At 41.2% G+C, this 22,240-nt stretch overlaps 1 protein-coding gene and 1 long non-coding RNA gene across 5 annotated transcripts in view; one reads left to right on the top strand and one right to left on the bottom strand.

Annotated features, from left to right (window-relative positions):
- Window positions 1-5,672, bottom strand: part of LOC121137191 — an 87,839-nt gene extending 82,167 nt beyond the window's left edge. The window contains exons 1-2 of one of the 2 annotated variants that reach the window (XR_005874424.1): window positions 5,471-5,672; window positions 4,921-4,973 (exon numbers count right to left, since the gene is read on the bottom strand). This is a non-coding gene — a long non-coding RNA (uncharacterized LOC121137191). The remainder of the gene's footprint in view (window positions 1-4,920; window positions 4,974-5,470) is intronic. The other variant, XR_005874423.1, reaches the window with a different exon arrangement.
- Window positions 5,673-5,743: 71 nt separating this feature from the next.
- Window positions 5,744-22,240, top strand: part of Itprid1 (ITPR interacting domain containing 1) — a 144,201-nt gene continuing 127,704 nt past the window's right edge. For all 3 annotated transcript variants that reach the window (XM_040739149.1, XM_040739151.1, XM_040739152.1), the window contains exon 1: window positions 5,744-5,908. The gene's annotated coding sequence lies outside the window, so the exon portion shown is untranslated. The remainder of the gene's footprint in view (window positions 5,909-22,240) is intronic.

Genomic DNA, 22,240 nt, shown 5'->3' on the forward strand with positions numbered 1-22,240 from the left:
TTGTTAAATAAAAAAAACCCAAAGTACAAGTCATATAGTAAAAACCGATTTTGACAAAATCAAAATCAAAGACCTCTGTTCAGCAAAGGTTTCTGTAGAATAGAGTAGCATATGGTGGCAGATTAGGACAAACTTACACCTGCAAAAACCAATGAAAGACTGATTTAAAAAGTGCAAGGGACTCTTAGGGCCCAACCAAAAACAAAGATAAACAGTTGAAGTCACTGTGTCCGCCCTCCAGTCTACCATCAGAGAGAAAGTAAATCAGTCTGTGGCAGTAGGCCTATTAGCAGTGGTGTGACTTTCAGTCTTTGAGACTTACTGAGCCCTCCAAACTCAGTGTCTCTTTGAATTAACAAAAAAACAAGGTTCTAGGATGCTATGCACATTCATAACACCACAGAGTCCTAATCATAAGCACGACTTTGCACAAAACAAAGTATTCTCATCAATTATTGTCTGAATTTCATCAGTTGACTGTAAGTCTGAAATCTGCCAGTAGGTATATTTCTCAGACATTCTTAGAAAAGTTCACGAGGATCAGCTGTGAAAAACAGTGCTTATAATGAAATTGTTGTTTAGTGTGTAGTGTTGGAGCCCCACAAATTCTCCTTCCATTTTGTAAAGAGCAAACACATTCAGCTGAGTGACCTGGTTCTTAAATGATATGAAGAACCTTATAGGCAAAGACATCAGACAGAGGGGCTGGAGAGATGGCTCAGAGGTTAAGAGCACTGACTGCTCTTCCAGAGGTCCTGAGTTCAAGTCCCAGCAACCACATGGTGGCTCACAACCATCCTTAATGCGATCTGGTGTCCTCTTCTGGCGTGCAGATATACATGGAGGCAGGATGTTGTATTCATAATAAATACATAAATCTTAAAAAAAAGAGATCAGACAGAGTTCCACTCCCAAAGAGGAATCAGGATGCTCCTGGGTGTGATGCACGGGAGAAAAAGCCCTTTAGGGTACTTGAAAATGGGACAGGACATATCAGATCACTGTTAGATATGGGAATAGATTGGAGTGGGAGGCTCCCAGAAAGCAAGAGGACCAGCAAAGAGGCAGTATGGCTTAGAAATGTTCTGACTTGAACAGGTAGTGTAAGTAGATATGGATAGAAAGAAACATCTGAGAGGACTTAGGAGGAAGTGGTAAGAGGACATGTTATGATGAGGATGAAGAAGGCATAAACTAAGGATAATGTAACGTTTTGGGGTTGGATTTAAGACAATGGTCACATTATTAATTGAGATCTGACATACAAAGGAGCATTTCCTGCAGTTTATAATTATGCTTATAAGTAAAGAAAAATCATTGGTTTTTATATTCAGAATCTTTAATGTTTTGTCAAAAAGAAAATCACAGAAGCAATTATTTACTAATGATTAGTGTGTTGTTTCCAGTGCAGCCTGATTCTATAGCCCTTGCTAGGAGCAGTGAGATAATGTACACCATATAGAAATACAGCACAACATAGAAAAGCAGGGGTTGGGGGGCCATGGCCACTCTGATGGAGTGGCACAAACTACCACAGCAACCTGGAACCACAGTGAATTTGCTATGTATGGCACAGGAGGAGGAATTGGCTAGTTTGGTAGTAGCTGCCTGTAGCTGAGTGGTGTCAGGCTGTAAACACCTGGGAGGAAGAAGCAGCAGTTGCTAGTTCTTGCACACACCTGTTGGTTATTCATAGTCACTCACACTTGTTCACACTGTCAACATACATAGTAGGGCCATGGAAAGGCTTTGAGCCTCACCCCAGAGGGAAGGCTTTGACAAATTCCCATGATATACCCATGTCACACAATACACATTCAATCAGGACGTCATCTACAGCTAACACATTCACTCAAGGAATCCTCCACTCCCTATAGATGCGGTAACTGGTATTATGGAATATATGTACAGTAATGATATGAGGCAGGAGACATCAACACTGCATTGAGAGGGGCAGAGAGTAGAAGCTAAACTGTTAAGCTGTATGTTAAACTGTAGACCCAGATACCTGGGTTTGCATCTGGCTCTTAACCCTGAGTGCTGATGTTCCTTTGTCATGGGCCTATAATCCAGGATCATCTACACAATATGATTGAGACATTCTTTAAATCAGAATGTGTGGAAGATGTAAAGCGGGTGAGCCAGGATCAAGGGAAGATCTATAAAAGGTACTGGAGCCCAGTTTGGCAGGTGTTGAGAACTTGGTGACCTGTGATCGTGTTAAGAGGCTGTGGAACCTTTAAGGAGTCTAATAGAAGTCTTCAGGTCCTGGGGAACACTGGCTTTGAAGAGATAAGGTAGCTCTCCTGGGGCCCCTGAGATTGTTACAAAACATCAAGCCCATACATTTTATATACTCCTTGGCTTCCTGTCTTGAGTTGCCTCTCCCATGCTCCTGGTCTTTGATTTCATACAACACAAGGTGATCTAGCCAGGAGAGACCCCATTGGATACACCACCGCACTACTTAAACTTTTGGCCTCTGAAACTGTAGGCTAAATGACTCTCCTGTCAACAAATTATCCACTTTGGGCATTTTCTTAAAGCAGCAGAAAACTTCCAAATACATGGGCTAGCCTTGAACCTGTCAAACAGACAGACAAGTGAAAGAATACATGCAAATTCATGGGGCCAGACAGAAAAGATGATCTGGGAAAATTTGATTATTGCAGTATCTCTGGAAGGTATAGTGTGTACATCTTGTGTCACAGGCAATTGGGGCTGGACATGGCACCCTGTGTAGGATTGGTTTTACAAAACCCAAATCTGATAGTCTTTGTGGCCCTCCCTTCCGTTGCCTGCCAGGGCCCACTCCAGGCTCCCCTTCCCTTGCTTGCTTTTTGTCTTGAATGGTTACTCATGGATTGACATGGTTGGTTAAGATTTTGACCTATACAATTCTCTCTCCACTTCAGTTATGATTGCCAAGACAAAAAGCCAAAATTTCCTTGTTAGAACATTTCCTGGTTCCCACAACATCCTATTTCACCGTTACCACTAAGGTGGACCTCCCATCGCTCAGGACTCATTCTGATCCTGGGATGTGAAACACTGTATTGTGTTATTGGGTTAACCCTGGGTTTTCTTTTGATCAGTGTTCAGATTTTTGTGCTCCCTGTCTGCTCCATGTTGTATCTGAAGAGGTTCTTCCAGACTCCTGTGCCCCTTGAACTTGCGTAGTCACACGGTCAACAAGAAATAGCTAGGAACAGTTAGAGTCTAGCTGTGCTTTTATGGGTATGAAATGGAATGAATGCTTCTGTAATCTTGCTCATGTTCTTTGGGCTAACTGAATCTAAGCCTGTATTTCCAAGAAGATCCACCTCAATAGCAGGTAGCTGGAAAGATAATGAACATGCTGACCTTTGTTTCATAATCTGAAGTTTTTTTCTTTTGAGACAGGTCTCCTTATACATACTTGGCTGGACTAGAGTTAGCTCTATAGATCAGACTGGCCTTGAACTCATAGAGTTCTGACTGCCTCTGCCTCCTAAATTAAGTGCTGGGACTAAACACATACACTACTCCCAGCAGAAATCTATAATTTTTATAGGAACAATTCAAAAGGATATATTGCCAGACAAACTGAGGACAGATAGACTGACTAAATGTGAATTGAAACTTTAGGTTATTAGGGGGGAAAAGTAAGTCTCAACAGAGAAAGGAAACAAGGAACTGCCAGAAACAGGTTTTCTTTCTAGAACAGGAAGGTCATCGTCAAGGTGGAGGGAAACAAGTTACTTTAAAAAGATCATGGCTTGACCACTGCAGAGACTAAGGAGGTGGACACATGGGGACTATACACAGGGGCCATCCCGAAGTATAGCAAACTGACACCAGGCGACTCCTGTGCGGAATTACCCTGGAGGACCTGTAACCTTGTCAAAAGGGCATCCAGACTCCAGACTCAAGAGACGGAAGGAAAAGCTGTAATTGCTGCTAGGTGGCCTTTGGCAAAGCCCCTGCCTTTTTGAGCCTTAGGTTCTCACATGTTTAACACAGGAGAGGAAATAAAACAAACAGCTTTTCTGCCTTAGGTATCCAAGAAAGTCCTAACAAACGAGAGAAAACAAAGGGGGAAGTGCTGCCTGAGGCTGCAAAGCCAGCACAAAGGGCATACATTGCAGTCATTACTGCGGTGGCACAGGGGAAGAAATATAAACAGAAGCATGTACTTGATTTTCAAGCGTTGGCCCGTCTGTGGGAACAGGGAAATATCAAGGGCAGAGGTCTGACCTAGGGATAAAATTACCAATTCATTCCACCTTCCTCTCAGGGTTCTTATGACAATTAACTTGCCAAGTTTCAACCACAAGACCATATGTTTGCTAGGTCACGTGGAGGAATGGGGTTTATTCTGATATTTGTTTGTAGATTCGAGATATCACACTGGACAAATTCAATCTGTCAGGAGGCTTCCCTGTACATGAACCTGTGAAAGTATTCCATATGCATATGAATTAAGAGAAAGTTTAATTTATTGTATTTAGTGTGTCTGAGTGTCGGGCCTATGTGTAGTGTATTAAGTACCACATGTATGCCTGCTTCCCATGAAGCCAGAGGAAGTGCTAGCAACTGGAAAGTCTTGAAAACCCTTCTGAACTAGCAAAAAATATTCACATATGCCATGGACAGTTATGGTATTTAATGGACATTAATATTCTAATTGTTTTGTCAGTTGCTAATTGGTGATGTCATCCCAACTAGGTTATTTGAGCAACCAAACCACTCATCCATCTGAACACAAGGACGAAAACATACTATTCCCTTAGAAGCTTTGCTTTTGTAACTACATGCAACATTACTAAGTTCAGACACTACTGGGGCCGGAGACATAGTTCACTTGTTAAGAGAGCTTGTTACCCCTCCCAAGGACCCAAGTTCAGTTCCTGGCATGCACATTGAGAGGCTCCCAGTTACCTGTACCTCCAGCTCCAGAAGACTGATCACTCTCTTCTGGTCCCCATGGGCACCTGCATACAAATACACAGACGCATAGCCACACATAAGTAAAACAGGAATCTAAAATTAGAGATGGAGCCATTATTCCTAAGCGAGATTTCTGAGTTATTAAGTCAACCCATCAGACAAAATTCCCTGCTTCTCTGGCCTTCCCTCTCTGTTTACTTTCGTACAGTTTGTTTTTACCGCAAAGACTCTGGCATTTTCCTAAAGGCGCCATCCTATTCTGGAGTCAGAGATAGTGCTCTCTGCCTTCAGAATTCTCCAAGCAGGGCGAGCAAAGGTTAGCTCTCCGCATCCTGTTGACTAATGCTTTGAGACTCAAAAAAGGCCTTATCCTCTAGACCCCTCCCCCCACCCCGGCCTGGCATAAATTCATCCTCTCTGGATCTGGGCCTCAACGTTTCTCAGGGAGATCTCACAGCTAATCTGCTTTTCTGGTGCCCCAATCTGCAGGCTCCTGGGGATGAAGAGTGAATCGCTCATCTTCATAGTCCCCTTTCCCAACCTCGAGTCCACATGAAGTACGGCTCAGGGCATCTTCAGGGCACATGGATGCCAAGGGCCTCCTCTGCTTAGATTCACTTCTGAGGGGGGTTTGCTGTCCAGATCCCCTCTTTTGAGTGTCCCTGTTGGCTCAGGAAAACGAGTTTTTCCTTAGAACAAATGGGCGTGGAGTATGAAAATATCATGCAAGATTAGTCAAATGCTGCACTGCTTCCTCCAGGCCCCGCCCTGAGCGTGACTTTCAGGCAGTTTAGGAGTGGAGCTTTGTGGCAGGTGGATGGTGCTGGGGGTGGGGGAGAGCAGTTGTGTGGCAGGGTGAGCAGCTGGGAGACTGGTGAGCAGTTTCAGGAGGACTTGTGAGCAGCTGTGGAGTGGGCCCTGGTGAGCAGTGACTTTGGAGAATCTTGCTTGTCCCCAGAACTCTGTTCCAGCTGGGAAGGTAAGATTGCCAACGTTTTGTGTGAGCCACAGTACCAGGCATGTTCTTGCAGCTACCTGAGTTCTCCTGTTGCCCTAAACCTATTGTGGTGACTCTTGGGACTGTAACCTGAATAATAGGCTCACATGGAATGCAGGTGAAATTGGCCAGACTGGGGTTGCTAGAAACAAACAGGACATCGATGTTGTGGGTGCTGAAGGTGTGGAAGAATTCACTGGGAGAAACACTAAGCGTTAGAGGAACTGAGAATTCATGGGTGAATGGTGCAGACCTAAGTGATTCCAGGGAAAGAGAAGAAGAAATGGAGGGAGTGTCAGAGGATCAAAAGATAGGACAAGCAGGCCGACAGACAGATAGACAGACAGACAGACAGACACACACGCGCACGCACACACACACACACACACACACACACACACGGAAAAGCTCAATTTCTAAGTTCCAACTGGTGAGGTTTGTGTGTGAACATGCCATTCTAGAACAATTTTCAGAATGATATTTTGATACATCTCTAACAGAGATGGATTGCTAACTAATGAAGCACCTGTTAAACATTAATGAAAACGTTCCAACTGAACAGTAGAACATACTTGTGCATATTTGTGTGTGTGTGTGTGTGTGTGTGTGTGTGTGTGTTGCCATTACAGAGGGACAGTCAAGAATGTGGAGTGAGAAATTTAGAGACAAGTTTTTGTTTTGGGGTTTTATAGAGAACCATTGCAGGGATACCTTTTATTCTTTTTTGTTGTTTCTCACTAATTAAAAGAATCATAATGCTATAAATACAGTGAAGGAAATTCTTTGCTTTCTGCAGCATCAGTAAAAACCAGAGGCGATGCAGTAGGCTACTATACGGCCTCTAAAATTAAGCATGTGTGTGCGTGAACATACAGGATGTGGTGAAATGAAACGCCCGAAGCACAGGTTGGGACGGCAGCTTTTGATAGCGCCTTACACGCCTGAGGGCAAGGCAGGCGTACAACCCTTTTGCTTAGCTTTACCTACACGCTGCTCTTTTACAAGCTCTCTATGAGCCAGCCTGGTCTACTTCTTACATGAGGAACAATGTTAAGAGGGAGCACACACGAGAGAAGGAGAACAAGGAACTAGAGAGCAGACACCAAGTACCACCAGAGTGAAGGGAAGGTGTGGGTTGACCCGTTTCATGGTAGGAGTGGATGAAGTTGCTGTACTAATTGAGAGGCTGTGCATTTCCAACAGCGCTCAACAGACACTTGCTGCTAGATTCATAATTAAATATTGACCTTTTACAAATTAAAGTGTACTGTTAAGTGGAGGAGGAGAATACAGTGAGGAACAGTAGGCAACACACAGACTCCTAGACATTTTCCAGAGAATCAGGGACACAGAGCTGAGTAGGATGTAGGGGCTGAGAGCTGAGAGATAACACCTTCTAAACTGCACATTCGTCTGTTATTAATTTTCAAATTTAGAATGCAAAAATTATGGATTTCCTTGTTTGTTACATAGATCCCTCTGTACTTTCCACATATCATGTATCAATTACCAATTTTCCCTCTTTACCCCTCCTATAATCATCTTCCACACCAAATAATACCCTGTCTAATTTCATGTCATATGTTGTATATACATGCATATATTAAAATCTAGAGCTTACATATGAGAGAATACATGATATCTTTCTTTAATCCCACTATTACCCTATTTTGTTCCCCTTATCTTTTCTTTCTGATTTCTTCTTTCTATCTCATACTATTTTTTTTACTTTCTACACACACACACACACACACACACACACACAGGCACTACACATTTAAATCTAGATTATGCATTTGAGAGAAATATGCAAAATTAATCTGAATTTGACTTACTTTGCTTAACATGATGACATCTAGTTCTGTCCATTTTCCTGTAAATATTATAACTCCATTCCTCCTTATGGATGAACAAAAGCTCTTGTGTATATGTGACACATATTCTTTTGCCACTTATGTGTTAGACACTGGTCTGGTACCATAGCTGATATGAATGGTGTTGCAATCAACATGAATGTGCAGGTATCTCTGTGGTATGCTGATGTAGAATCCTTGAGTTTTATATCCAGGGATGGCATAGCTCCATCCTGGGGATATTTCTATTCTCAGCTTCGAGAGTCTCCATATTGATCACCATTGTGGTTTCAATGGTTTGTATTTCCACCAGCACCATGTAAAGCTCTCTTTCCTGAATTTTTGCCAGCACTTGCTGTTTTCTTCATGACATACACTCTAACTGGTGTGACTTAGAGTTTCAGTGATGTTTTGATTTGCATTTTCCTGATGGTAAAGGACGTCATACACTTTCATGTGTTTACTGACCCTGTGTGTGTACATGTGAGTGAGTGTACGTATACGGCAAATGTTTGTATTCATCTGTGTATGCAGGGTTGAGTGCTTATATGAGTTACACATGTGTGGAGGTCAAGGGCTGGCATAGTATGGCTGCTTAATTTGCTATCAACCTTATTTTTTAAGACAAGGTCTTTTATACTAAAGCTCTGACTTACTAATTGGCCAGATTGGCTGGCCAGCATGTTTCAAGGATCCTCCTATCACACTTGTCTCTCTGACCACGCTGGAATTGTGGACATTCACTTCCCAGTCTAGTTTTTAAGTAGGCACTGAAGTTCAGAAAACTCATATTCTCATGAATGTGTGGCAAGTATTTCACCAACTCTGAGTCATCTCAGCCCTTGCATTTCTTCTTTTAAGAACTAAATCATTTTCTCATTTATTAACTGGATGACTTGTAAGATTTGTCTATGTTTTATTTTTTAATCCTTTATAGACTATAGGCATCAATTTCCTGCCCAATGCAGAGTTGTTAAAGATTCCCCAATTTCATAGGATATCTTTCCACTCTATCAATTGTTTCCTTTGCTGTGCAGAAGTATTTATGTGACATTCAATAGTGCTATCAACCCTTGCTTTTGTTTCCTGTACTGTTGGAGAACTTCCAGAAAGTCCTTGCCTGTGTCAGTACTTGAAACATTTCTATTATGTTTTTTCTTCTGCTAAAGGTTTAAAAGTTTCAGGTCTAACATTAAGGTATTTGATCTACTTGGAGTAGAGTTTTATACAAAATGTTTGGTATCGGGTTTCATTTTTTCATCATAGTTTTCCCAATAGAGTAAGTTGAAATGGCTGTCTTTTTTCTATTGTATGTTTTTGGTGCATTTGTCAAAAGATAGAAGGTGGACCTCAAACTATATTACAGAGCCACAGTAGCACATTATTTCATGCATTGGCACTAAAGCAGTCAGAGGTGAACTTATGTAGCTACAGCTTTTGACATATGGACCAAAACCACATCTTTTCCTGACTCTAGGACATTTTCTGTTATGAATGCTTTAAAAATGTTTCTATGCCTTTAGAATTTATTCTTCTCCTTCTTGCATGCCTGTTAGCCATGGACTTAGTCTTTTCAGAATGCCATGTCTATGTTATTTTATCTCTTCCTGGGTTGTCTTGTTCCTCTACCTTGTCTTCAAGCCTGGCTGTTCTTCCCTCTCCTTGGTCTAGTCTCTTGTAGGAACTTTCCACAGAGCTTTTCATTTAACTTAAGTTTTTCATGTATAGTACTTCAGCTTCTTTTTCAGTATTTGTATCTTGTTGAATTCTTCTTTCATAACTTACAGTCTTCCTTATTTCATTTGGCTGTTTGTGCTCACAGTAATGATCTTAATTTTTTTCTTTGATTTCTGAACGGATATAAAATCATTCTTGGAGAACTCTGGGTGTCTTTGCTACTGTCCTATTGCTGTGAAGAGACACCATGACCACTGCAGCTTATAAAAGGAAGCATTTAGTTGGAAGCTTGCTTATAGCTTCAGAAAGTCAATGCATGATTATCATGGCAGGAAGCATGGCAGCAGGCAGGCAGGCAGGCATGGAGCTGGAGCAGTAGCTAAGAGTTTACATCTTAATTCACAGGCAGTAGGAAGAGAGAAAACACGATTGGGCATCACATAAGCTTTTGAATCCTCAAAACCAACCCCCAATGACATACCTCCACTACCAAAGCCACCCCTACTCCAACATGGCCACACCTCCTAATCATTCCTAAACTGTCCATCAAACGGGAAACACACATTCAAATATATGAGTTTTTGGAGGCTATTCTCATTCAAACTACCACACTGAGATTTTGCCCAACTTATAGTCACCAGATGCCAATACTATAAGATTGATAGTTTTTGGAGGAGTTAAAATTGCCTTGAATTTTTTCATTTATCCTCTTATTACATAGAATGCCTCTGGTGTCATCCCTTTTCTTGGTTTATTTTATATCAGAAGTATTCTTTTAGTTGAAATATTTTTAGTATTCATGTTGAATGTACACTAAAAGAGCTGAGTGTGTCATTCAGAAAATAGTACCTCAGATGAGTGGTATAAATGTTAATCAAAAGAGTCTGACTTGTATCTATTAAGAAGATATGGAGATTTCTGTTGGGTGTATTTATGAAGTATATTATGTTTATTGATTTTTATATGGTGGTCATCCTTGAATCCTTGGAATTGATCGTGGTTCATCATCTCCATAATGTGTTTTTAAATCCTATTTGCAAATATTTTTTTGAGAATTTACATCTGTGTTCATCAGTGAAGTTGGTTTTTAGTGTGAATATCATATTTTAATGTTCATAATATTTCATTTTAATGACCATAATAATCTATCACCTGAACATCATTTGGGAGGGATTTAAGTACTATTTTGAGAGAAAGAGAAAGAGATAGACAGAGAGAGACATATTCTGGGAAGTATCAAATTTTAAATATTTTCAGAGAAAAGAATTGGTATAGTACATAATACATGCACACTCCTTTGGAAAAGCTATTAGAATGACTTTATAAAGTGTGCTCAACTATTATGATCTTACTCATTTTAAACTTATTTTTCTAAATCTATGAAATTCAGTTATGACTACAACACATTTCAGATAGTTCAGATCTCACATAGTGATCTCAGGAGTGGAGAGACATCCTGTAAAGGGGACAGAAAGTTATAGATGGGTCAGAAATGATATGATTAAGGGGCATGGGTAATAAAAGATGGACCAAGACTTCAGTATGTCTCACTGAAGTTTATTTAATTGAGAGAAATAAAACTTTCTTGGACACAAAAGTTTCTTGTTCTCAGAGAGCCATGATTAGAGCCTTGCATGTCTACTACACATGAAACTAACAAGACAGTGACTTGTAGAAAATACATCAAGTACCCAAGTCATCTTACTCATAGGCACCTGTGAAACCAACAGTATCTATTCTGTCGAATGGTAAGAGATGAACACATGGAGTGTCTTAGTTGGGGTTCCTATCGCTGTGATTAAGCACCATGATCAAAAGCAACTGAAAAGGAAAGGGTTGCTTTTGTTTAAATTTGCATGTCACAGCTCATCATCAGGACAGGAACCTGGAGGCAGGAGCTGATGATGCAGAGGTCATGGAGGAGTGCTGCTTACTGACTTGGTTCTCATGTCTTTCTCAGACTGCTTTCTTATAGAACACAGGTGGACCACAAGTCTAGGAGTGGTACCACCCACAGTAAGCTAGGCACTCCCCTATCAATCGCTAGTTAAGAAAATGGAAAATGCCCTATGGGCTTGCGTATGCCCAATCTTATAAAGGCATTTTCTTAAGTGTGTGTGTGTGTGTGTGTGTGTGTGTGTGTGTGTGTGCACGCGCACATGTGAGTGCACATGTAGGAGCTGGTAGGTAATAGAGCAGTGGTTGTCCTCACTCTGGGGAAAGAGATAACCTGGTAGCTCCTCCATTTATGAAGCAGGACATCTCAGCAATCACAATCCAGTACTGAAAGGCAAGGACATCCAGACTAGAAGACTAAAGAAGCTGGCATCAAATGCAGGCAGAGGATCAGAGGCAGAAAAGTACAGGAAGCTCTTTCCTCGGACCTTTCCATATCTGGGCTGGTTAATAGAAGGTGATACCAACTTTGAGAGCAGATCTTTCCCTTCCCTTCCCTTCCCTTCCCTTCCCTTCCCTTCCCTTCCCTTCCCTTCCCTTCCCTTCCCTTCCCTTCCCTTCCCTTCCCTTCCCTTTCCTTTCCTTTTTCCCCTTTCTTTTCCTTTCCACCCCCTCCCTTTCCTTTCCTTCCCCTCCCTTTCCTTTCCTTCCCCTCCATTTCCTTTCCTTTCTTTCCTTTCCTTCCTTCCTTTCCTTTCCTCCCCCTTTCCTTTCCTTTCTTTCCCTTCCTTTCCTTTCCTTCCCCTCCCTTTCCTTTCCTCTCCTCTCCTCTCCTTTCCTGAAATGCTCTCACAGACATATCCAAAGGTGTTATCTCCTAAGTGATTCTAAATACCATCAAGTTGTCAATTAAGACTAACGTCAGCCTGAAAACAATTTCAAGATGCTGCTCTGCAGGTTTTGGTTGTGGGCATCTTCTCAACACCGAAAAGGAAATGAATTTCCCTCCAGTTTCTAAAAGACAATGTAACTTGTCTTAGTCAGTGTTTCATTGCTGTGAAGAGAAACCATAACCAGGGAAACTCTAACAAAGGAAAATATTTAACTGGGGTCTTGCTTACAGCTTCAGAGGTTTATTTTATGATCATCATGTTTGGAAACCTGGCTGCATGCAGGCAGAGCTATATTCTGGAGAGATAGAGATAGATATAGGTAGGTAGATAGATAGATAGACAGATACATAGATAGACAGACAGACAGATAGGGAATCTAGGCTTGGCATGAGCTTTTGAAACCTCAAAGCCACCCCGACCTTCACATCCTTGAGTGATGCATTTCTTCCAACAAGGCCACACCTCTTAATCCTTCTAATTATATCAAAGGGTTCTAATGGCTTTTGTCTAAACATCTAGCTATATGAGCCAATTGGGATCCTTCTTATTCAAACTACTACAAAGTCATTCTGAGGCCTTGATTTTGTTCATTATACTAATTTTCTGTGACTTCTATAATTATGAAATAATTTTGTGTGGTCTTAAGCAATTAAAGTTGTCTTAATTTCTTATCCCAGTAACAGCAAGTGAATACAATCAGAAATAGACTTATAGGTGACCTTGGTGTTGCAAGCATAGAGCATAGAGAGAGCATCCACAATGAATAGGAGTGGAATGGCAGAAGCAAGTGGCTGTGTAGAGGATAGAAGAAGCAGGTCATTATATGGGGTTTGAGATGTATGGATCAAAAATTGGGATCTCTTATTATTATTCCTTCACTTTGGGGTCCACAGAAAAATAAGATGCTGCAGTTACAGACAGTAATTTGCACAGTACACAGAACATTTTCTGCACAGTGTAGAGAATGACAGAATAGTTGCACTGGGATAAAAGGAGTAATTATGCTTGCATTTAATCTATGTTTTAGCTGTTCTTGTTTGTTTAAGCCTTTGTAAACCTGCAAGGACAAATTTAACTGCGTACAATCAATTATTTAGAACTATGGAAAAGATTTTCTGAACCAATTTCCACAGAGCACACATTTCCTGAATCTGAATTTTCCATCACCGTCCAGGGGATGTGAAAGAAGTTGGACATCGCACAAGATCTCCCCGAGGTTCCCATTTGTGAAATTTTGCCCAATTCATCAGCACAAGCAGAAAATCTCAACTCTTATGTCCAGGATGAATGCTAGAGATGCCAGTTCATATTTCTCATTTTATCTATAACTAGCACAACGAGTGAAGCAGGGGGCCACGGGTTGTGCCTTGTGGGCAAGGTTGAAGTGAATTGTCTTGGTTTGATGATTGATGTAGGAAGGGTAAGCTCACTCGTGGTGGTTCCACCATTGAACTGGTAGCCTTGGTGCTATCAAAAATCCCAGCTGAGAAGGCTGTGGAAACTAACACGTAAGCAGTACTCATCCATGGCCTCTGCTTCAGTTCTTGCCTTCAGGTTCCTGCCTTGAGCATTATAATGTGGAAGTTTAATCAAATAAACCCTTTCCTCTGCAAATTGGTTTTTGATCATGATATTTCATCACAACAATAGAAACCCTAACTAAGATTACGTTTGTCAAGTATTCTACAGCAGAAAATAAGAGATTTAGAGCTGAAAAACATTGGTGTTTAAATCCTGCCACCTACACGGTATAGGGAAATACACCTAATTTAAATATGCCATTTCTTTAGAGGTAATGCAAGTTTAAAATGAGATGTTGTTTGTAAAGCACTCAGTGTAGCACTTTGCACTTTTTCGATGTCCATGTTAAGTTCTTTCCCCTTTGCCTTTCACATTTTGTTATCTGAGATGAGAAGGCTGATGGAATAGATGCTGTGGAAGGTTTCAAAGGAAGCAGACTTGGAGTAATCGGTAGAAATTCAGACATTGTGACTCCTGCTCACAGAATTGAAATACATAGATTTGGCGGGGAGGCTGATTCCCAGGAAATGAACATGAGGCTTTGATTCTGGCTTTTCAGATAGATCTAATTGGTTCTCTTGACATGCTGGCAAAAGAGAGATGGCATAGAGAGAGATGTTTATCTGACTCCTAAAACACTGGCTACTACACTAAGGGTGCCCAAAGAGGTTGAATGGTGGTCCATGAGGAACTTTCGGTGCTTTTGGGCAGGTTCATTTTTAGGGTTAATGTGGAAAATACACTCATAAGATGTTCCGTTCCCCATTAGGATTTCAGAAATCTTATTTGTTTACTTAGTTGTTTACAATTTATTTTTGTATATCATTCTAGTTTTGTTGTTGCTCTGATAAAGATCACGACCAAAGGCAACTTGGGGAAGACAGGGTTAATTTCATTTTACAAATCCAGGTCACTGAGGAAAGTCAGAGCAGGAACTCAAGGGGAGAACCTGTGTCTGCGAAATGTGGCTGACTGGCTTGGGTCCTGTAACTTTCTTGGTTTGCTTTGGTTTAAAGACTTATTTATTTGTATTTTATGTGTGTATGTAAATGTATATAAATGTACCATGTGAATTCCCAGTTCCTCGGAGGTCAGAAACAGGTCCAGGATCCACTGTAACGAGTTACAGACTGTTGTGAGCTGTCATGTGGATGCTGGGAACTGGTCCTGGGTCTTCTGCAAGAGCAACATGTACTCTTAACCATGGAGTCATCTCTTTAATCACCTTGTTTTGTTATATACACAAGCCCACCTCCTAGGGATCGTGCTGAACCCTGTGAATTGATTCCTCTTACATCAACTAGCAATCAAGAAAATACTCTCACAGACATCCCCATATGCCAATCTGATGGAGGCAAATCCTTAGTTGAAATTTCTTTTTCCCAGGTGTGTCAGTTGACAACCAAGGATAGCTATATCATAGGCAGGATATCTATCTTAGGCCAACCTCAAATTTGGGATTCTTCTGCCCAGCCTCCCAAATGCTGGGGTGATAATATACCATCTTGTTTGGCCCTTTCTTACTAATTATGTGGGGCTTGTTGACATAGCTGTTACTTGTAAGGCTGTTGGTTCTTCTGGAGACACAGAGGAGCGCATTGGATCAAAATGCCAAAGAACTAGAGAATTAGCAATGCGGAGTGCACTCTAGCTCAGGGAGTTCATGGAAGAAGTAAGATAAAAGGCAGTACAGGGAGTATGCCAGTACAGAAGCAGCTATGCAATGTCTCCAACACTGCTGCATACCTAAGGCAAAGTGTTAGAAGTTGTAGATTGTAGGGAAAGATCACATACCTGCAGTGCTGACCACGCCCATCACGGGTATGTGGGAGGATTTAGGGAGAAGAGATGGTTGAGGAGGGGGTGCTCTCTCTCTTGGCCCAACCAGGGTTCGGAGACCATAGAGCGCTGACCCAGCTCTCAGCTGTCATGTGAGTTACTTCTATGTATCTTAATAAATATCTAACTACCATTTTCCCGGCATCCTTAGTGTGACTCGTTTTCCCGTCACAGTAGATACTCATTGTGTTCATGTGAAATGTGCCTGGACTTTTGGTAGTGGACTTTCCAATCAGACATGAAGGTTTGATAGTAAAGAGGGCAGAATCAATACCTACTTCCCACAGAACTACATGAAGTCAGTTTAATCACATCTATCATCTATTTATTGAGCAATTGTTTCCTATGAACCAAGTATATGAGTATATTGTTCAGGTGCCTGAAGTGTTCTAGAAAACATTCCCTAAAATACTCCTTTACACTCAGAGATAGTTTCTACCTTATTTACAATGACAAACAATATATGAATGTGTACATACATTTAAGTCACGGCTAGTGGTTCTATTCCAGGATTGAAGGTTAGAATGTTGTTTTTTTTCTTTGACTATAAGGGAAGATTTAACAAATCCATTGTTAAAAAGCAATTTCAATTTTCTTACTGCCTTTCATCTATTTTGCTGAGTGCTTAATCGGAGTCATAAGAATGTACATTTTCCCCTTTGGGGATCAATATAGCAAGGTAGAACAGGAAATAATTTTTGTTGCTAGTTATAATGCAGCCCATAAGTTTTGTATATGTGTTGAACTGACTTGCTTTGAAAACATTTTGTACCTATCTCCTGATAGCTTCTTTTACATATTATTATAGCCATTGGTTTATGACTTTATCTGCATTCTTAAGAAGAGCCTTAATACAGGAAATCTCTAGTATTTTCATACCCAAAGCTCCTTGAAGAAGGCTAGGCCAAAGATGCCACTTGGTAAACCATGTGGAGATGAAATAAAAGTGAATAATAGGTTCAGATTTGAAAGCCAGATTCCTCAACAAGCTCCAGGACTATGCATCCATTTTCATTGCATAATTACTATCGCTATCATCATATATCTAACACCACATAAAATGATTGTATCAATCTCAGAAGCAACTCTTTATGTGTTATTGCTTTGATTCTTTTTATTTATTTATTTATTTTTCAGTTTAAATTTAGATAAGAAACAAGGTTGCTTCACAAGTCAGTTCCAGCGCCCTCTCCCTTTCCCTCCCCTCCTCCCGTGCCCTCCCCCCAACCCCCCCATTATCCCCTCATTTCCCCAGGGAGAGTGAGGCCCTCCATGGGGGTGTCCATAGTCTGTCATTTCATTTAGGGCAGGGCCTAGACCCTTCCCCAAGAGTTCAGGGTGAGAGTGCATCTCACATTGTTGGATGGGAGTCCAAAGTCCGTGTGTATACTCGGGATGGGTACTCATCTGCTGCCCAAGGCTCAATAGATTACCTAGGCCTCCTCACTGACACCCACATTCAGGGGGTCTTGATCAGTCCCATGCTGGATTCCCAGGCTGATGCCTGGGATTCAAGAGTTAACCTTTGTCTGATCAGCTGTTTCTGGGGGTTAAACCAGCCCAATCTTAATCCCTTTGGTCATCAGTCCTCCCTCTCTGTTACTGGCTTTCTTGAGTTCAGCTCAGTACTTAACCGAGGGAGTTTGCCTCTTCTTCGATCAGCCACTAAATAAAGTTTCTGTTTCCCAGACTCTCTGGCCATGGGATTGTAGGCTGGCACTCCCCAGATCTATGTCTAAAATCCATATATGAGAGAGTACATGCCATGTTTCTCTTTTTGTGACTGGGTTACCTCACTCAGGATGGTTTCTTCTAGTGTCATCCATTTGCCTGCGAATCTCAGGATTCCATTGTTTTTTTTCTGCTGAATAGTACTCCATTGTGTAAATGTACCACATTTTCTCTATCCACTCTTCGGTTGAGGGACATCTAGGTTGCTTCCAAGTTCTGGCTATTACAAATAATGCTGCTATGAACATAGTGGAACAGACATCTTTGTTGTATGAATGGGCATCTTTTGGATATATGCCTAAGAGTGGATGTTCTGGGAATATCAAAAAAAGCATGTCTTCTCTGTAGTGAGTCTGCTGCTCACACTGTCACCTGCTTATGCTATGACAGCCAGACAAAGCCTGAACTGGAGTTAAACCCTGAGACTCTAAGTCCTGAGATGTCTGTGTCTTGTTTTGTTTAGACTGTCATTTGAGATCTGGCTTGCCCCTTGTCTTCAGTGTTTCTCAACCCAGAGTGTTTGGTATTCAGTGCAGAAGGTCTATGTATTCTTCTGTCCATTGTCTCTGTCTTCTAGACACTGATAGTATCATTCTTCCCATTGTGACAATAAAAGTGCCTTCCAGCCATTGGGAAAAGTTCTCTTGGGGAGAAACCAGTTCCAGTTGAGGCTCAATGCTATAATACCAGGCACAAGGTAGTCAGTGCTTGGGACAGTCACACAAAGAATGATGAAGTTGTCCCCTACTTCTTATGGAGGCCACATTTGATTTACTATAAAATTGAATTGACTTAAAAGCTTATTGTGATGAGAATAAATACAAAATATTTACTGAGCAGGCATGAAGTGTCGAATCAAAATCTAAGGAGAGCAATATACAGCATTGTTAAATGTCTTCTTAAAATGAAACACTATCTTAAAGTCCATCTAGTGGAACATAGAGCTGTTTGGGACCAGTCAGTCTCATGATGGGCACTTAGCGGCTAGATTTACTATATTATCTTCTGAAGATTAGTTAGAAAGGAATTGCCTTCCTTTTATTTTTGTGGCTTGCTAACCAATAAATCAGTTCCAATCATTGTTTAATTGTATTGTCCATGGAGACTGTGTTGTCAAGTAAGTTTCTGGATCACTGGGACTGTTCAAAACATTTCAAGTTTTAGTCTTTTTTGCATGAAAAAATGAGGGAAGGAACATATTCCTCTAATCTATTGATTTATGTAAAACTCCAGGAGGACCTACTCACAACTCTTTCCTGTTTAAATTTATTGAAAATGAAGATAACCCCATATTTATTGAGCAATAGAATAGACTTTTCTCTATTACAACTATTGTCATATTCTAGTTTTTGAATTCTGAGCATAAATTTGGGAGTCCAATAGATTATGCTTATGTGGTTCATTTTTGTCAACATGACACAAACCTGGGAAGAGGGAACCACAATTGAGGGATTGTCCCCATCAGATTGGCCTATAGGCATGTCAAAGTGGGTTTTTTCTTGATTAATGATTGATGTGGAAAGGTTCGGCTCACTGTGGGCAGTGGCAGCCTATGTCAGGTTAAGTCCTGAGTGTTACAAGAAAACAATCTGAGCAAGCCAACGGGAGAGAGCCAGTAGGAAGCATTCCTCCATGGTTTCTGCTTCAGGCGGTCTCCATGTTCTTGCTTTGAGTTCTGCCTTGATGTCCCTCAATGACGGACTATAGTATAGAAGTATACTATAAGACAAATAAGCCCTTTCTTTCCTAAGACGCTTTTGGTCTGTGTTTATCCTATCAACAGAAAGCAAAGGGGAACCGATCAGGACCAGGTATTTTTGGCCACAACTCACAGGGTGACTGGGGATAAACTAACATATGTGACCCTCAGTTTCTTCATCTATAAAATGATGCAATAATAACTTTCATCTAGATTTGTTGGGAGAATCAAATAAGTTAATGACATAAGCTTCCAGTGTGGGGCTTGGCACAAGTGATTAATAAATGATGGGATTAAATATCATCTTGTTGCTGTATTTTCCATTGAAATGGGAACAAGAGTTCTTTTGGAGCTGTTCTGGTGTTGTCACTTTGCAAAAACAAAAGAATCACTTTAATTTGTCTTTGTAAGAATTTCATCTGGTGAAGGGGATAGGGAAATGAACTTTTCTCCCAGCCCAGGATCTGTCCTGCATACTGCCCACCCCCCATCACCATCCCAATGACCTCATCTGAAAGGTTTTCTCAGGTGGCAGTGGGAGAGCAGCACAGTTCTCCAGCTTAAACATGGTATTATGGAACTGTGTCCTGTGAAGGAAGGATGTGGATGAGAGACACAGGTCAGAACTCATTCAGGAGAAGAGGCACACAGACATGAAACAGCATGGGACTAGCTAGAGAAGACTTACTTTCCTGGCCAATTCATGTTGTTCATCCCACCGCAGGCTACAAAGACTATTGAGACTATTGACCCAACGTTCTCAATGAACCAAGGTTCTCTATTCTCTGAGCTAGGTCTTGGCTACCCTAGAACTGAATGCTTCTCCTTGATAATCTGAAAGCATTAGCTAGAGAGCTCAAGAACACAACTGGGTCCATTCTAGACTTGTCAGCAACTGGATGGTAAGTTTGGGTTTTTGTGTAGATGAGAAGCCCCAGATCTTCATGGCTGCAGCCCTACTTTGATATTCTAACCTTCCCTCATTTGTTCTTCCTGGATTGGCATCTGCTTTCCAAAGTGAACTCATTTATTTCCTTGGTTTTATTTATCAGCTATTCTTGTGGCTAAACATACAGGTCAGCCCATATTTCATCACTCAACTTTGGACACTCATATCTACACTCTCTTCTTTACTCCTTGATACTTTGAAGGGAAACCCAAACTTTACATTTTCATGAAAAACCTCTCCAGATCCTTCCATGGATGTTTGACTCCCTCTCCAATATCTACTAGATAAATAGGAACATTGCTATGTTGGAAACCTGAGAACAGTCTTTTTTGTTTGTTTGTTTGTTTACTATTGCTTCCTCCTACATAATGGATCAAAATAAGACCTGCTGAATTTTCTTTCCACATTAATACTAAAGCAACTCACTTCTCTGTTTACATATCTGTGGATTGTCTGTCACTGGTATGTTTTACCTGCTCTCCAGCTTCCTGTCTTCAGTCTTTGATTTCAATCACTCCAATCTCCATATGCCATCAAAAAGGCACTTCTTGTATAAAAATCTGATCATGCCATTTTCCAACTTCCTTTCAAATGAAGTCCAAATTCTTACTATCATATGAGGTGCATCAAGTGTTCTAATTACTCTATCCTTCTGTGATTATGTTACTTGACTTGACCATTCCTTTATTACTGATTCTTGCAAGATTTCAGCTGGACCATTCTCTCTCTTGCATCCAGACTTAAGCACACACTGGCTCTCTCTACTTATCCTCTTCCTTCTGTTCTCTCTTCCTCCTGCCATCTCTGCAGAAGAAATAGGCTTATTATTAGTTTCTCATACCCATGGGAAATCTATCCCAGACAAACGTATCATGCAGGGTTCCTTAATACTGATTCTTCCCACGACAATTCGTTAGTGATAGAACCATTATGTCAGAGAAAACCCTTGTCAGGTTCCAGTTACCTTAAACTAACTGTGGAGTATTCCAAATTTCCATTTGTGACACTGTCAAACTACTGAGCTTCTGAGGTCTTGTTTCCTCAGCGTTATATCCGAGTGTAGAATTACAATGTGGATCCCTAGAGGTCAAAATAATGAGAGTTATTATTTAGTGAAAACGTGGGAATGTGAGGCATCACTGCCAGACTTGCTGCTCCCACCTTGCCCTGGGCTCCTAGAAACTGCAGAGCCTCTGATTTTCCTGTCATTTTTTTCAGGACCAGCATTAGAAAATTCACAAATTAGAACTTTCAGGCTGCTTCATGCAAACTCCCAACCGGCAGTGTCCTCACACTCTAAGTAACCATGTTATCATTTTCTTTACTTCTTTATCTCTTCTTATCAGCTTACTTAAGTGCATCACACACACTGAAGTCCTGTGGACAGTAGGAGCTCTTGGGATATCCTCTTAGTTTGGTCACCCTTACAGGACTGAAGCAGTGTGTGTGTGTGTGTGTGTGTGTGTGTGTGTGTGTGTGTGTGTGTGTGTGTTTATGCTTAACTCCCTTGGAACTTTCCAGTTGATGTTTCTGTGTATTGAATCTCTCAGACCTGAATGCCAAGTCCCAACTGTCCTTGTTTCCAGTGATGGTTTGCAATGCAAATCATTTGATCGGTAACAGGCAGTACCATAACCATGGTAACCAAATGAAGACAAGTTGCTTGCCTTCCTCAGGAAAGTGCTGTCCAGCACTGCATTCAGATCAGGTGCCTCTGCCAGCTGGTCAAAGGGTGCTGCAGGAGCAGGCTGCTTCACAGAAATAAAAAGACAGCAGAGCCATTGTATCATTCCCCACACTCTTCCTCACTGCCCAGGATTTGTGACTAATAACTCCTGTCATTTGTATTTTCTACTACCTTTTTTTTTTCTTGTAGAGAAGAAGGATAAGGGAATGAATCATTGTGAGTTTTCTCCTTGAACTTGACGATGACTCTTGGCGAGCTTATCATTCTGGGCTGTCACTTTGGTCACTTTGGTCACCAGGATTTTTCCATCTTAGTGATGGTGAAGACAGGAAACAATAAGTACTAAGACCTCCACATTCTCAGAGCAACTGCAGCAAGCTGCAAGTCCTATTGTCTGCTGTCCCGCTGCAGTAAGTCTTATAATACGGGTTACCCTAGCCTGTGGGGAGATGGTAGAGCTCTGCTCTCTTTTCCTCTCTGTTGGAATGACAGGGCAGCTCGAGCTTGTTCTGAGAGTCCTTACCTGCAGCCCTGTGACTGGGTGACCCCCAGGAAGAAAGCCATTAGCA

This window comes from Mesocricetus auratus, unplaced genomic scaffold (genome assembly GCF_017639785.1).
Source record: "Mesocricetus auratus isolate SY011 unplaced genomic scaffold, BCM_Maur_2.0 Super-Scaffold_100676, whole genome shotgun sequence".
NCBI classification, from domain to species: domain Eukaryota; kingdom Metazoa; phylum Chordata; class Mammalia; order Rodentia; family Cricetidae; genus Mesocricetus; species Mesocricetus auratus.